The sequence below is a fragment of the Syngnathus typhle genome, linkage group LG4, assembly GCF_033458585.1.
Source record: "Syngnathus typhle isolate RoL2023-S1 ecotype Sweden linkage group LG4, RoL_Styp_1.0, whole genome shotgun sequence".
Lineage (NCBI taxonomy): Eukaryota > Metazoa > Chordata > Actinopteri > Syngnathiformes > Syngnathidae > Syngnathus > Syngnathus typhle.
Window position 1 is genome coordinate 7,117,031 of NC_083741.1, and position 12,694 is coordinate 7,129,724.

At 42.8% G+C, this 12,694-nt stretch overlaps 2 non-coding genes across 2 annotated transcripts; one reads left to right on the plus strand and one right to left on the minus strand.

The window, feature by feature from the left end:
* Positions 1–8,922: 8,922 nt before the first annotated feature.
* Positions 8,923–9,004, plus strand: trnal-aag (transfer RNA leucine (anticodon AAG)). The gene has a single exon. It is a non-coding gene; the product is annotated as a tRNA-Leu (tRNA).
* Positions 9,005–10,820: 1,816 nt separating this feature from the next.
* trnam-cau (transfer RNA methionine (anticodon CAU)) lies at positions 10,821–10,892 on the minus strand. Its single transcript has one exon. It is a non-coding gene; the product is annotated as a tRNA-Met (tRNA).
* Between the last annotated feature and the right edge of the window lie 1,802 nt (positions 10,893–12,694).

A 12,694-nucleotide genomic window follows, 5' to 3' on the forward strand; every position in this document is an offset into this window, starting at 1 on the left:
GGCACATCCTTTGAAGAATTCTCCTTCCAACTAGAATGAAAGACGTGACAAATCCGAGAGGATCGAAAATTGAGGCTACTGTAGATAGAACTCCTCTTCTAGTGCAGGGATTGGTTGGCATGACGACTCTGAAGTGAAATGTGTCTGATGTTAAACACCACTGGACTCCTAAAACTCTTTCGAGTTTTTGTTCTCCAAAAGCTAGGTCCAAATCATTAGCTCCTCCTGAACATTCCTCTTTTGGGACAGAAGAGAGCACTTTCTTATTGTTACTGATGAACTTGTGTAAGTGTAACCTTCCAGAGTTACATAGGCCTCTTGCTTCTGTAACAAGCTGGATAGCTTCCTCTTCAGTATCAACGCTTGCCAACCCATCATCCACATAAAAATTACGTTGTATGAATTTAATGGCAGCTTGACTGAACTTTCCTTCACCTTGTGATGCTAGATGCTTGAGTCCGAAATTTGCACATCCAGGTGAGGACGCTGCTCCGAATAGGTGAACTCTCATTCGGAACACTGTTGGTGGCTTGTCCATATTACCCTCCTCCCACCATAGGAATCTGAGGTAATCCTGGTCTTCAGCAACAACATGAAACTGGTGAAACATGCGCTCCACATCACACATAATTGCCACTTGTCCTTTTCTAAAGCGACACAGAACTCCAACGAGAGTGTTTGTGAGTTCAGAAGATGTTCATTAAGAGATGTGTTCTGGAACTTTGCTGAGCAATCAAAGACTACACGGATTTTACCTGGCTTTAGGTGATGATAGATGCCATGGTGAGGGATATACCAGGCTGGTTCTTTGTTTATCTCCGTTTCTGGCACTCTCTCAGCATCTCCTCTCTTTATTATGTCTTCCATGAATGCCACATAGTCTTTAAAATAGCTTTCATCTTTTCTCAGACGCTTCTCCAGACATTTCAGTCTATGATCTGCACATGGCCTATTGTTTGGTAGATTAGGTCTTTCATCTTTGAAAGGTAATGGTATTTCAAAATGTCCATTTCAAGCATGTCTTCTTGTGACATGGGATCTTCTTCAGTGGTCCTTTCAACAAAGTCCCTTTCAAGTACTTTAATTATATCAGCTGGAGAGATTACTTCCTTAACTTTGTTCCTGCTTACAAAATGTACTTCATCTTTAAGGTTGTGAAACTCAACAGCTGGCAGGACTTGTTTTACAGTAATGTGATGACTAACACCAATCTCGTCTTCAAATTCACACTCAGAATTACTGGAGCCAATGATGCTCCATCCTAGTATAGATTTCTGTCCAAATGGCTGATTTCTTTCTCCGGTCACAACTTCAATGGGCAATAAAGTCTGTGGGCAGTTAAAGCCAATTAGTAAGCCGACTTCACAATCGAGTTCTGGAGCCATCTCATTTGCTAGATGTCTGAGGTGAGACCAGTTTTCTGCTGTCTTGCTTGTGGGAATATGAGATCTATTGGCAGGTATGTAGTCTCTAGTATAGGTTGGGGGCCATTTGATTCTTGCTTCAGAATTAATGCCTCTGACTTGTAAATTACTTAGCTTAGTACTGTGTACAGTCTTACTTTGGGATGTTATTGTGGAAATCTTGAGTTTGACAGGCTCAATCTTTGCATTTAACATCTCAGCTGTGTCCTTCAGAATGAAAGTAGTGTCACTTTGTGTATCAAGCAAGGCATAGACTAGTTTCTCTTGGTCTGGTTCATCCACAGTTGAAACATAAACTGGAATGACTGAAGAGGTACAACCTTTTGATCTTTGTTGCACGACTCTATTGGCTGTCACTTGCCTTGACTTCATCTCTTGTAGATCTGACTTTCTTCTCTGGTTCTTGATTCTCTTTGATCCCTTCCTGGTTTGCTTGTGATCTTTGTTCTTTGTCTTTTTTCTGTCTATCTTGATGTAAGCATGTTGGGTGAGAATTTTGACACTTTTCACATACACTTCTGGAAGTACAATTTCTAGAGTTATGTCCGGTCTTGAGGCAACCAAAACACAACTTCTCAGATTGCACAAACTTTACTCTTTCTCCTACTGGCTTTTCCATTATCTTTCGACACTTGTGGAGTGTGTGGCCAGATTTCTTGCAGAAAGTACAGGTCATGTTTGTCCTCTCACTGGAACTTGTACTAAGAGCTTTAGCATGTAAAGTGTTTCCCTTTGGCTTGGGTTTAACGGCTTGCTTGTAGTCTGATTCAGCTGGCTTTATTGCTTGCAGTGATGTGATAGGATTACAGGCAATTCTTGCCTCCTTATTGAGGAAATTGACAAAATGGCTGAAACTGGGGAATGTTTTATATTCAACCTGGTATTCAGTCACTTTTCTATTCCAGCGTGAACTTAGCCAATCGGGTAGCTTAGCTGCTACTCTTTGATTTTCAACACAGTCATTCAAAATTTGTAGTCCTTGTACATAAGGAATGGCTGATTCTACACTGCTCAGGAAATCTGCAAATTCACGTAGATCTTTACTGTCCTTAGTGATTTTAGGCCAGGACTGAATCTTGTCACGATATGCCTTGCCTATGACAAATGGGTCTCCAAATCTCTCCTTGAGTGTTTTCCAAGCACTACTATAGGCTGTATCTGTCCCAACTAGAAAGTGACCTTCTATCGCTTTTTTGGCTGCACCTCCAACATACTGTCTCAAGAAGAAGAGCTTTTCTTGTGTTGGCAGGTTCTTACGATCAACTAATGTTTGAAAAGATAACTTCCAATCATTATACTGCAAAGGATCTCCCAGAAATACTGCTGGTTCTGGTATTGGGATTCTATTGGCTGTAATAGCTTCTGTAAGGTTTTGTACAAGATCAATAGATGCTACTGAAGATGTAACAGGAGGTATTTGGCTCACCATAATGGTTGGCTGAGGCACAGGAGCTTGAGTTCTTGGAGTTGGAAAGGAATACAAGGACGGGCTGGTAGGATTTGGTGCTTGAAAAGGAGAAAATGGTTGTGCATCTATATTGGGAAAACTTGGTTTTGTTAAGCCCTCTTGCTTTACTGGAGTTTCAATGACAGGAGGTTTGTCTTCATTCTCACTGGCAATACTTTCAGCATAAACCTTTAGCCTTGCTTGTGCTGCGTTATGCTTTTGTAACTCTTTCAATAGCTCAACTTCCTTTCTCCTTTCTTCTAACCTGGTCTTTATGTTGGTACTTTCCGTTAAAAACTGTGCCCTTTTCTTTGCATCCTCTATTTCAAGTTCTCTTATCTCCACCTCATATTGATGTTGTGTTCTCATTAATTTTATTACTTCTTCTGTAGCCGCAACTTCCGCTGCTGCTTGATGTCTTTGTTGCAGTGAATCAGGACAGGAACAATTGGACAGTCTGGACTTGGGTTTTGACATGAATGTGAGTTCAGATGAAGCATTGGACAGTGTGTCTTGAAATACTGATTCTGGGTCAGGCCAAGGAATGTCGCTTGGATCACCATTTCCTTCAATAAGACATTGTGCCTTTTCTTTGGGTGCCTTAGTAATAGCCCAGTATACATCACATTTCCTTCTTAGCTCAGCATCTGGAACTTCAATGTCCCTTACTTCTTCATACAGATAACTTATGTCTGATTGGTGACTTTCTATGACATTTAGAGCTTCCAGTATCATATCAGTGTCTTTTCTCTTTAGGAAATTCTTCTAACAATTTATATGATGTTTCCATTTTTTGTATGTTCGCTCTAAATCTCTTTTGCAATCTTTTACCTTTGCATCTTGCAGTGCTTTTCCCTTTTCAGTGAGGGTGCGTCTACGCTGACTTCTGCAAATGTCCTGTGGAGCATTATCGTCTTTGGATCCGTGGGGTTGTTGAACATCCTCTCTGATGTCCTGCTCTTGTGTGATTTGGTCATCACGGTCTTCTTGGACAGCAGACTCTACACAACTGTCTTTCTGTGTGGAGTGTGTTGTAATCTGATTTTTGTCTGCCATGTTAATACAACCTGTATATTAACATTAACTTGTATTTGGCTTATAATGGTGTGAAATGTGTAAATGGTTTAATGCTCTGTGAGGATATGCTTGTATGCAATTAACATAAGATGTCGCAGTCAGCAAAATGAACTAAAATGCCCAAAAGGTGTTTCATTTACAATTAACAAAGTTTAAACTTCAATACTAGCACTTTTACAAACTGAAAATACCTCACAATGCTCTGTATCAAATTAAATAAATGAAATATACCACTTAACTTTGATTTCTTATTATCTTAATTACTTAATGTAGTCATTACTTTCTTTGACTCTTAAATAATTATTGTGTAATTTATCCTTTACTGCTTATTTGCGTGCTCTATTAATAACACTTGAGGCTTTACAGACCGTTCACGAGTGCTTTTGCTTCTTTCAAGACACGAACTTGAGTGCTTGCTTCTTTAGCCTTGTCACTCGCCCACTTGCTGCTTTACTTGCTCAATGCGTTATGTCCAGCCACGTGTTGCAGTCCCGTTTCTTGCTAGCAGCTCCGTCACCTGGCGTCGATCTCTTCGCACTGGTCTTCACCGGGAGCAGTGAAGTGTTCTACTATGCCAGCCTCAGTCACAAAGGGAAGACTAGAGTTCCTTTTACAGATGATTTTAATGATCTTCGCCAAAGAGCACCCGGATCGACCAATTACACTTAAACTTGGTTTTATGAATATTAGATCGCTTCATACGAAAGCCATTCTAATGATCTCATCACAGAACATAATCTAAACGCTTTTGGTCTATGCGAGACCTGGTTAAAACCTAATGAACTGATGCCGCTTAATGAGGCCTCGCCTCCAAATTTTGTGAGCTCGCATGTGGCGCGTCCTCGAAAAAAGGGTGGGGGTGTCGCCCTCATCTTGAATTCCGAGCTTAGTTTTAGGCCTCGTTCGATCAACGTATTTAAAACATTTGAGGTTCTCATTGTCCGATCCACCGCTTTACCGTCATTTTATCTTGTTGTTATTTACCGTCCACCCGGGGCTTACTCTGGCTTCCTGGATGAATTTTCAGAATTTGTGGCTGATCTAGTAACCAATGCGGATAATATAATTATCATGGGCGATTTCAACATCCACATGAATTTACCGTCAGAGCCACTTACTTCGGCGTTTCAGACTTTAACTGATACCTTTGGTTTTACGCAAGCTGTACAGGCAGCAACGCATAAGAATGGAAATACCATAGATCTGGTATTATCCCGAGGACTTGCAACCTCAAATATAGCAGTACTGCCATACACTACTGTTTTGTCTGATCATTACTTAATAAAGTTTGAAATTCTAGTTCCTTGTCAAAGACAAGAGAGCAATCAGCATTATAGGAGCCGTCATTTCAACTCCATGACTGCAACTGCGCTATCTGAAATACTGTCGCCGGCAACCACTAATTTTCTCACGTACGCCGGCTCTATTGATAATCTTACAAATGAATTCAATGCGACATTGTTAAATGCCATTGACTCTGTGGCGCCGTTACGTCTGAAAACTCGCCGTAGAGTGCCTACTCCGTGGTTCACAGATGAAACGCGTACGCTTAAGCAATTATGTAGAAAGCATGAGCGCAGATGGCGTCTAACCAAACTTGAGGTTTTCCATCAGGCATGGCAGGATAGCCTCCTGAAATATAAAGATGCGCTTATCTTAGCAAAAACTCGATATTTTTCGCAAGTTATTAATCTCAATAAAAACAATCCGAAACACCTATTTGATACAGTGGCAAAGCTGACTCTGCGCCAGCCGACCCCCGATAGTTCCTTCCACTCAGCTGACGAGTTCATGAAATTTTTTGGTCAAAAGATTGAATCCATTAGGGATGAGATCAAGAATACCATTCCAATCGCTCGGTCGAGCCCGCCCTTTACCAACGCTGATGATCATGCAACAACCCTCTCAACTTTTAAAAGCGTGTCTCTTGAAAGGCTTACACAATTGGTTAGTGCGGCTAAAAAAACAACATGTTTACTCGACCCTCTTCCAGCCAAACTACTTAAAGAATTATTTCAAATTTTAGGACCATCCGTCTTAAATATAATCAATCTGTCTGTCTCCTCTGGGATAGTGCCAACAGCCTTTAAAACCGCTATCATTAAACCGTTACTTAAGCGACCAAATCTTGACCCGGACTGTCTCAGTAATTATAGGCCAGTTTCAAACCTCCCATTCATAGCAAAACTTCTTGAAAAAGTAGTAGCGCAGCAGCTTATTGATTACATGGTCGCCAATAATCGATATGACACTTTTCAGTCTGGTTTTAGAGCTAATCATTCCACTGAGACAGCACTTGTTAAAGTGACTAACGATCTCCTCATAGCTATGGATTCAAATATTTCGTCTGTACTGTTACTACTCGATCTTAGTGCTGCCTTCGACACTGTAGACTTCGATATTTTATTAGGGCGTCTTAAAAGTTGTGTTGGTATTTCAGGGTCAGCACTAGGCTGGTTCCATTCCTATCTATCAAACAGGACGCACCGAGTGGTCCATGGCAATGCGTCCTCCGAGCTCTATAATGTTACATGTGGTGTCCCACAGGGATCGGTTCTCGGACCAATTCTTTTTAATATTTATATGATTCCGCTTGGGGGCATAATACGTAAATATAATATTAGTTTTCAATGCTATGCGGATGACACCCAATTATATATGCCGTTATCGATGACAGATCCGCGGGATTGTTGTAATCTTGAGAAGTGCCTTGCGGAGATCAAGCAATGGATGTCTCTCAACTTCCTTCGTCTTAACCCAGATAAAACTGAGATGTTGATAATTGGTCCAACTCGTTATCAACACTTATTCAAGGAAACCGCTATAACTATAGATAACCGTACTATTACTCAAAGCGATACTGTAACTAATCTCGGGGTAATATTTGACCAAACTCTCTCCTTTCAAAAGCACATTAAGAATATAACCAGAATTGCGTTTTTTCACCTTCGTAATATTGCAAAGATTCGTCCGATCCTCTCGACTGGTGATGCGGAAACTATTGTACATGCGTTCGTCACGTCGCGCCTGGACTACTGTAATGTACTATTTTCGGGTCTTCCTAAGTCCCGCATCAAAAGTCTACAGTTAGTACAAAATGCTGCTGCAAGGCTGCTTTCTCGGACAAGAAAATTTGATCACATTACCCCAATACTAGCCAACTTACATTGGCTCCCGGTCCATTTAAGATGTGACTTCAAGGTTCTTCTACTAACCTATAAATCGCTGCATGGCTTAGCGCCTTCATATCTCGTCGACCTAGTTGTTCCTTATGTTCCGTCTCGTAACCTTCGTTCGCAAAACGCTACCCTTTTAGCGACACCGAGGGCCAAGAAAATGTCTGCAGGCTCTAGAGCATTTTCTATTCGGGCTCCAGAGCTTTGGAATGCCCTACCAATGGATATTAGGACTGCTACCTCAGTAGAAACATTTAAGACACGTTTAAAGACACATTTCTATGACATGGCCTTTAACTAACCTGTAGTGGCCGATTCGGCTGGAGTTTGTTTTCTCTCCCTCTCCACCCCCTCCCTCCCCCCTCCCCGGCCGGGGAGGTGGTTAGGTGGCACCCATGCTGACAGCGGCTATCTGGATTCTCGTGGGCCAATTCAGGATGGGGGAACTGCAGCTCAACCTCCTCGAAGACACTGCCAGGACAATTGAGGGCTCCTTCGGCAGCCCTCTGCTATGACATAGACATCCACTTTTTATTTAATTGATTTTCATGTTGTATCATTTGTGCCCTCTCTGCATCCATTTCAACCTGGTGATCCTGAAAGGGGGATCCTTCCATCTGTGGTCCCTTCTCAAGGTTTCTCATTTTCCCCTGGTAGGGGTTTTTAAGTTTTTCCTTGCCCTTTTGGGAGCTTAAGATCAGGGGATGCTTTGAGAATAATTGTCAATTTCTGTCTATGTGAAGCCCTTTGAGACTGCTTGTGATTTAGGGCTATACAAATAAACTTGACTTGACTTGATATCACCGTAGAACTAACAGAAATAGAAACAACAAAACCATTAGTTCGTACATACATACATATTACGCAAATAAACACATTACACACGAATAAAGAGTAACGAACACACCACTTTGCCTGCTTGTGGCTAGGGCCGGGGTTAATCTTCTTGAAACATGAGTCTTTATATGGATTTAAACGCAAGCGTCGGAGTCCGCCATACACTTATACTGATCGCTACAGGACGGGAATCGGAAGTTCGAGCCAAAACTCACCAAATTTTAGACTAATTCTCTACAAAAAATAGAATATATTTACTAATATGGAGATAATAGTGCCATAAACAATGTACACAACTTAAACAATGTACAAACAAAATAAATCAAAATAATTAGTGTAAACCTACATCGATCGCAAGAGCGCCATCCACTGGAATCAGCGAACGCTTCATGCACAAACTTACATCATTTACAGTGGGGGAAGATGCCGGTCCGACCTAGCAGACCCAAATGTACTGTGAGGGTCTGCTGGGAATGTCTGGCAGAATCCCCTGTCAGGAAGAGCTTCAACTCCCACCTCCGGCAGAGCTTTTCCCACGTCCCGGTGGAGGCGGGGGTCATTGAGTTCGAGTGGACCATGTTCCGTGCCTCCATTGTTGAGGCAGCCGACCAGAGCTGTGGCCGTGAGGTGGTCAGTGCCTGTCGTGGCGGCAACCCCCGAACCCGCTGGGGGACACAGGTGGTAGGGGATGACGTCAAGCTGAAGAAGGAGTCCTATCGGGCCATTTTGGCCTGTGGGACTCCAGAGGCAGCCGACAGGTACGGGATGGCCAAACGGAACGCGGCTTCGGCGGTTGCTGAGGTCACTCATATTGTTTCGCATCTGTTGTGTACAGGCTTCATTACATTATGAACAAAGCTCCGTCGGCCAGCACTAACCTGGATGCTGGTGAAGAAACCAACTATCCTCCAATTTCACGTCTTAATAGAATGATCAACAGATGGAGAAACTGCAGAAGGTCGGTAGTGTGGCCGAGCGGTCTAAGGCGCTGGATTAAGGCTCCAGTCTCTCATGAGGCGTGGGTTCAAATCCCACCACTGCCACTTATGCATCAATTCAGGTGTTTTCTTCTTGCCCAACTCCTGTCAGTGCAGCTGTGTAAAGTATCAGGACTCAGAAGTGGTAGCCTCTGCTATCCTCTACGCTGTGGTCTGTTGTGCTCCGAGCAGCACAGAGAGGGATAGGAAGAGGCTCAACAAACTGGTTACGAGGGCGAGCTCTGTGGTGGGCTGCCCTCTTGACACTGTTGAGGAGGTGGGCGAGAGGAGGGTGCTAGCCAGGCTAGCATCCATCAGGAACAACCCCTCTCACCCACTGCATCTGACCTTGGAGAACTTGAGCAGCCCCTTCAGTCAGAGACTCAGACTCCCCCCGTGTAAGAAGGAACGCTACCGCAGCTCCTTCATCCCCACCACAATTAGGCTGTACAATGACAACCTGTAAACACATCCTTCTGTGCAATACTTTTCCCCGTAACGTGCAATTCTTAACCCCAATGTGCAATTTAAGCCCGATGTGCAATATCCTCTGCCACACAATGCATGGATCTATTTCACTTCGATAACCCGTGCACTATTTATTTTTGTTATTAGCATTACTAAACTTCATACTCTTCATACACTTTACGACACTTTACCACTATTTTATCTTCTTTTTGCAAATATTCATAGCTTATATTTTTAGTTTTACTACAATTGCTGTTATTTTTCCATATTTTTCTTTTTATATTGTATTCTATTTTTTTATGAAAGGAGGACTACGGTCCAGAAGTCTCTTTTTGCACCTTTATCCCCCAACTTGTACCTTCCTGTGAATCGAGCTGTTGTTACATGCAGTTTCTCACACGTGAGATTAATAAAGTTCCTCTTATCTTATTTTAACAGATTGTTAGAAAAATGTATATATATGTTATCATGCGTTTTCTAATCAATGCCTTACCGCAATATTACTGCAATATATGCTTGCTGTTTGGCCTTGCTGTTTTTATGATGTACCACAGAAGGACAGTTCCTTTCTAACAAAGACCACTTTGTTAGACAACATGCCTCATTGCTGTCCTGCACCCCAGATGAACCTCCAAGTGACCATTAAAGTCAGGGTTTCGCAACTATCTTGATCGTAGGATTAGGTTGGAATGTATATAACCAGTAATAAATAACTTAGCTTGTTGCATCCTACACAATGTCGTAAAACTTCCCTTGCTATGTTTTAACTAGAGGTCAAAGGTTTTTTCTTCTGTATCCAGTCCACTCAAACTCTTCCCAGATGTTCTTATCAGTATGTAAACACCTAGTGATTTTTGCTTACGAGACAAAGCCCACATGCTTTCCTCCTCCCCTTTTAGTGGCTTATGTCTCACACTGTGGGTAGGGCAAATCCAAATAAAAAGAGCGGGAGTGCCTACAGATATTCAGTGTGTGTAGAGATTGTATTAAGCTATCTGTACTGCACTCCTCGCGAGAAAAGACTTAATATACTGTCTCACTTGTGGTTTGTTTGCTGTTGCTCTTCTTAATAGTTATTCAGTCAGCGAAATAAACCTGACACAGATGTAGAAACTGCAGAAGGTCTTTTAAATTATTTTTTAATTTGGAAAAAAAACTCCGCGATATAGTGAACCCGCGATAAACGAAATGCGAAGTAGCGAGGGATCACTGTAATAGGTAAGGACATTGTGTATTTGGACTGAGAATGGTGAAAGAAGTCACATACATGCCTCGCAATCTGTATGCATTGAGGATGGATCAACCTCCACGCAGCACAGCCAACGTGTGGAAAATATTATCCCCACGGCACTTCTTCTCAAAAGTATGACTTAAGAGAATGTCCAAAGCTTTGCAAACTTCACTAAGGTCCAAATAGCAGAGGATGGTTTCGATCCATCGACCTCTGGGTTATGAGCCCAGCACGCTTCCGCTGCGCCACTCTGCTGCATAACACTGGTTACTCATGATGTCCTCCAATTGGCAAACAAGCATTCGGTTCCAGGCTTCATTAGTTTATGATCAAAGCTCAGTCGGGCAGCACTAACCTGGATGCTATCATATGCTATGGTTTAAAAAACAACTAGTCCCTGATCTAACAATTAAGTCAAGTCAAGTTTATTTATATAGCCCTAAATCACAAGCAGTCTCAAAGGGCTTCACACATACAAAACAAATTGACAATTATTCTCAAAGCATCCCCTGATCTTAAGCTCCCATTTTAAAGTTGAGTCTAATATAATATATAATGGGTTAAAATATAAAAATTGTATAAATATATTATGTTTTTAAGATTGAGTTCACTGTAAAATGTTTCTGAAGAGATTTTTGAAGGATCAAGCCATTGTGAGTCTCAAATACGGATTGAGGGGGGCCCCGGTGATCCGCGTCCAGGCGAGGGAAAACCAAATCCAATTTTGTTTCTTATCATTAGGAGTTTTTGTGAGCCGTGCTTTATCTGGCCCCTCACCTAGGACCCATTTGCCATGGGTGACCCTACTAGACACTTCTGTGCTCGACACGGATTGTCCATACTGAACACCATGAGGTGAGAAGTCTATCTGTACAGGCAACGACCGACACTTAAGTTCAACAAAGATTGAAAAAAAGTGTTGTTCCTGATCCTTGACTATGGCTTCTGCATTTTAAATTGAAGTTGAGGATTCTAGGTAGGTAGTGTGGCAGAGCAGTAAAGCACTGAATTAAGCCTTCAGTCTCTCATGAGGAGACATATTCCATGTGAAACGTAATTGACGTGGAGTGGTGGCGATTTCATGGGGAAAGTTCAGCTGTGCAGCGGAGACACCAGCCCTCATGTTCCAGTCCCTTGCCTGAAACTGGAACAAGAGGGCTGGTGTCTCCGCTTCTCTCCCCTTTCCTCACAAACCTAACAGGGAGCTGTTTGGCTGCAGACTGGTTGTTGGAACTCTTTTCTGCTGGTCTCGAGAACTTCGGCCAGCTTCGTCAGGACTGGCGCCGTCTATAGCGTGCCTGTGTCAGTGCTCTTTTGCAGCCTGACAGTAGGTGCTGTAGGCTTGCGTTTGGTGCGCTGCAAGAGGGACAGCTCCCTTCCTTGTCAAATCACTGGCGGAGCTTTCTGTGGATAAGTTGACCTGATCAGAAAGCTGTCTGGCTTGCGGCATCTTCCACAGGTAAGCCCAGCTGAGAGGTCTCCCCTTCCCAAGTGGTCCATCTCCTTTGGCGACCCTGTGACACGGCCTTGATGGTGGACTGCTCCTGCTTTGATCTTGAAACCTCTTCCACAACCAAGCTTTTCGTTCCCTCTTTGTGGCCTTGGACCAGAGTCGTGGAGGCTCTTCCCAGCCAAGCCCCACTCTCCTTTCTTGCACCTTGCCAATTATTTCCTGATGTTGAAGCCTGCCGATAGCACCACAAGTGCAATTCTCACAGTACGATCTGAGGATTATTTTAACTCAAGAACGAACCTGACCTTCTCCTGCTTGTAGCTCAAGATTATGGACTGGATCGGCAGCTGCAGCGCGGTTGCCTCGAACAAGCCCGTTTCAGAGAAGCCTTTCGGTAAACCGAGCCGTTTCCGAATGTAGGAGTTGGCTTAGTATGTCCAGCCTGTTCGTTGTTGAGGATGGAATGTTTCTTCTTTGTTACATTATCAACAAGGCGGTGTAGGACAGCACTAATTTGGGTGCTGTGTGGGGAAACTAGCTATGTGTCTTCCGATTTCAAAGTTTTAATCTTCTGATTGTCACTCATATTTTTTCGCATCTGTTG